Source organism: Adiantum capillus-veneris, chromosome 2, assembly GCF_014529385.1.
Source record: "Adiantum capillus-veneris isolate H3 chromosome 2, ASM1452938v2, whole genome shotgun sequence".
NCBI classification, from domain to species: Eukaryota; Viridiplantae; Streptophyta; class Polypodiopsida; order Polypodiales; family Pteridaceae; genus Adiantum; species Adiantum capillus-veneris.
Window position 1 is genome coordinate 89,300,440 of NC_140932.1, and position 4,785 is coordinate 89,305,224.

The 4,785-nt window shown below is 38.3% G+C and overlaps 1 pseudogene; it reads right to left on the reverse strand.

Moving 5' to 3' along the window:
• Positions 1-1,377: 1,377 nt before the first annotated feature.
• Positions 1,378-3,565, reverse strand: LOC147463154 (uncharacterized; annotated as a pseudogene).
• Positions 3,566-4,785: the final 1,220 nt, after the last annotated feature.

Here is a 4,785-nt window from a genome sequence, read left to right on the forward strand (position 1 = left end):
ATATAGTGGCATACCACAAACATCATCATCTACAAAATGTGAGGTATCTTGTTGTTAGTCTACTCTATGGGATGGGTTGGTGGATCCAACTCCACAATGTTTGGAAGCGGCTCCACAAGAGATGTTGCCTTCAGGGAACGCTCGACCTCATCTTCTAGTCTCTTGTATCACTCCTAAATCTCTCGTAGTTGATGGGATTGCATCTCTAAAACATTTTTTAGTGTGCTAGAGACATCCTCATTGCTTTCAAACACTGTCATCATACGGCCCATCTGGCTACCCATTAAGGCCAATGCACCGCAATCAACCCGTATTGAACGACAACGTCGTTCTCATTGGTGTATTGTGCAAGAAACTGCCAAAGAACCAATGCCCACGTTCCATACCCCCTACACAACAAATATTTGTCAAAGGATTTAGTAACAGGACATAGGAAAACTATACTTAGAGCCAATGAAAGACGTACTATACCTCACATTGGTGTCCCATCTTCCTCTCGTGTCCAATCATCCTCTTGAAGCGAATCGTACCAAGCATTATCTGATGGAATATCAACGGCCTCTAAAGTCCAAGTATGCTCTTCTCTCATAGATGAAACCAACAATGTGCACACGGTTCTACTTTTTGTCTTGCACACAGGTGTCTTAAACACAACCACATTCAAGTGATATTCTTGCCAACCAACAATTGATGCCATATCATGCACCATTCCATAATTAACTGATGGACAAACAACCATGAACACACCTTTGTCATCAGCTGTTGCCAATGCAAGTTGTGCGAGATGACCAAAATGGCATGCTTCCATCTTGTTACAATTATAGACGTCTATTTCAGAGAGCCCATCCAAAGACACATTTGCTGGTAAGAAAGAATATATGTGTTCACCGATGAATCAGCGACCGACACATTGTGCAATGGCATCACACTTCTCCACCACATGAGGCCTGACATTGCTAGAAAACAAATTTGCAAGAGTTTCCTTCATTTTAGCCTAAGAATTCCAAAAAGTATCTCTCCACCTTTATCACAAAGGCCTCTACAAGAGATTTAAGGACATTCAAAACAATGAAACGACTAACAAAAAATCCTTCAAATAAAACCTTGTTAGCTACCACCTAGAGAAAAAGTATGCTCTTTAGAAAGGAATTGAAAGTATGACAGGTAGTCTCACAAGGTGATCTTAAATCTTTCACAAACCAACATAGAGACATGCCAAACATAGAGACATTCCAAAATTCTTACCACCCCAAAAAATGTAAAAGAAGTACATAATCCGTAGATCATAGTAGTAACAAAATCAAATGTATGGATCTTCTCACAACAATCTCCTCCCTCTTAGCTTGGCACGGGTCCACACACTATGGGAGAAAGATACTACTCATAGAGTACATCATCTAGCTCTAACACATGCAATGTCTCAGGTCTTCTGCACTCGCCTTCCCCAAACCACCACACCCTACAAACACATCCAAGACATAGTCGCAATGCTCTGTGAATGTTGCCAGCAACCACCTGACCATGTCACCAACATAGAAATAAACACCATTACTCTTGCAAGTGGTGGAAACAATGTGTCAAAGTTAATTAATACAAGGACCATTCAAATCAACATCATACAAGATAAGCGACTTACCAAAAAAATACACTACTTCTCTCCGCACTACCTGTAACAATTGCACCATCAACTTCTGTGAGGAAAACACAATCATCTAATACATAACTAACACTATGCTGAAAACAACCTCTCCGAAATCTTCTCCCCACTCTCTCTGTCGTAGCTCGGCATAGCTTGACCAACACAATGCCAAAGACACATTATAAGATCAAGCACCTATTTGAATATACAAATTGTAAATATGATATTATCAAATTAAGAAGCTTACCATAATATAAATAAAAACAAGATATACTAAAAGATCAATGATCCTACCGCCTCTCTAGTGACAGGATGTCGATATGCCTTGGAGTCACACACAAGCGTTCAAGTACGATGAAGCACAATTCCCACTCTTGATGCATCCACAAGGAACTCCCCTATGTGCTCAGCTAAGCACATGGTGACCAAGAAGCCCTCGTCGGCCAAATACTCGCAAGCAAGATCCATGCAACCCCTTACCAAACCCGACGAGAAAGTATTCCACTTGGGAATAGTCATGCCCTCTAAAAAATCAAAATGTTAGTAAGACAAGTTACTTTCTTGTTACCCTTTGAAATAATAAAATTTTACTTATCCCAAGGGATAGGACCAAGGGCGTCCACCAATAAACCGTAGAAAAATCTACAAATATCAATCAAGCTACCTCTTGGCATGGCACTCCATATTTGCTATAAAGATGCGTCTTTTGAGTGGCAAAAAACTTGTTGATGCTATTTAAAAAACATTTTATAGTCATATATTGAAAACATACTAAATTTAATGTTTCATGGATGTTGCATTTACCTAATTAGCCACATCAACAAGTAGAGCATCAACGAAGTCTGGATTCAAATTCATTTGAGACAACTTACCAACAGAACGTGTCATAGGTCTTCTCTCCCAACTCTCTCGACTTAGAGAGGACTCTGCAACAAAGGAGGTAGTAGGTGCTAAAGAGACCTCAACCGCATTCATCCACTTTGAATCACTTGAGGTGCTAGGAGGTTCCATAAGCCCTTTACCTTTCTTGTCCAAAATGCCAATAAAAGGAGAAGAAGTAGCTCTTGTGGTTGTTTGAGTAGTCCTCACATTGGACTGTGTACCTTGGACAGCTTTTGTGGCATTTTTACTAGCTTCAATCTCGTCACTTCCTTCGCTTACTTGATGCTCCATAGAAAAGTGCGTCCAATTCTTTATTACTATGGGTCTCTTGCTTGAATCCTACAAGCATCATTGTTTCTATCATCATATGCATGGCTTTCAAGTACACACATACATTCATAAATTAATCTTTCACATGGTTTAAGAACTTACTCTTGAAGATCCTTCTCTTGCTTTGGGATTACACCAATCGGATAATCTAGCCACCAAGGACATAATCGTGCTTCCCATGGTGTCATAATTTTCTCAAGCAAGGAGGGAGAATACATAGTGCTCTCATCATGGACATCAACCCACTCTCTTGTCAATTCTGAAGTCTCACCCAATCTTCTCTCTTCAACACATTGCAAAATCCACCTGCAACAATTATCAAAGAACAAAGGAAACTAGAAGTATTGAGAGAAGAAAAGAATTAAGTAACCACAAACTTTTCAGCAGATCGGTCTCCTTTGTTTTCGAGATCATTTTTCAAAAAAGAACCATTAAAGCCACCCTATCTTAGGCTGCCATGTGGAATTTAAGGCAAAGCAATATTAAAGAAAATCAAGCCACCAAATGTTTTTAATATTCTACTTTATTTTGGTAATTCCATGAAAAAAAATATACAAACCATCCATTTTTAAGATTCTATGAGGAGTTTAAGGTATAGAATGAAGTACTTCTCATGCATGCATATCACAATGCAATAATCACCATCAATACATAAGTAATCTTAGATTCAAACCTATACACTAGCCGTTTCATTGAAAACACAAGCTCAGGCATCTTCTCTGCAACATCCGAAGACTTCACCCCATCCATAAGATATGCAAAAGCATGCATGTAATTACCTCACACTTACTCTACATGTAAACATATTCATAAATTCTAACTTATATTTCACTTTATGTTTACCTGCACGACATGATTCTTCAAGATTATCTTGAAGAATTCATCGAATGAATCCGGTAATTGTGGCCCTTCAACTTGTATCTTTTGGATTAAAAGAGAGGCCTCAGAGTGCATATGAGCCCAACATGTTTCTTTCTTCATGTAAGTCCGAAATGCCTTATAATCTTGAAATTGAGGACATAAGGGGTCTTTAGACTTTGTCAGACTCATGAGTTGCAACAATATTTTCTTCCTACAATACATACAAACTTAAACTTAAAGAAAACATTGAAAAAAATCAAGTATAGACAAATAAATGCATCCAAAATACCTTTCAGTTTCATGAGAGAATTTAGAACTTGGAAGGCAGTACAATTTGTCTCTTGTAATTTTACACATGGTTGTATCCTCCCACTTTATGCCAATCAACACTTTGAAGAAATCCTCTCCATTATGGGGATTTGCAATGCATAGATACTTGTAGCCTCTATCTTTGAGCTGCTCCTCCTCCACTCTAGTAGCTTTATCTAAATGTTTCTTCCTCTCGGCCTCATCTAAACCAAATGCTTCAATCTTTGCCTTTTCTTTAGGGAGGAATGCTTGAAATTCATCCTTACATCATAAATTAATTATGTAACCATCAAGCAATACACAAAACTATAAATGGAAGGAAGAAAAAAGAGAGTAGTCACCTTCCAAACAAGTTGTGAAATCAATCCACAAGGAGAGTTATACCAAGGAGAAACACCATGATAATATTGGGCCTCTACACTCATCTCAACTTCTGTCCACTTCCTTAGTTTGGGTGTCAATCTATCTAAAATAGATTCTTTGTTGGCAACACCAAACTTTTGAAACATGTACACCTCATGAGCAATGTTTGGAGTCACATGAGCTCTAGAAATCCTATTTACAACAATAAATTATGTGAAGTGAATAGTTAGGCATAAGTTTCCTTCTCATGGAGTAAAGCGATGTTAAACCACTTACGCATTGGTTGTGTCTAGGGCGAATAGAAGCTCTGCCTCCTTTGCCTTTGGTACTTGTATAAATTGACACCTCACACTTACATGGTATTTCGCATTATCGGAGTACTTTGTATATTAAAACAACAA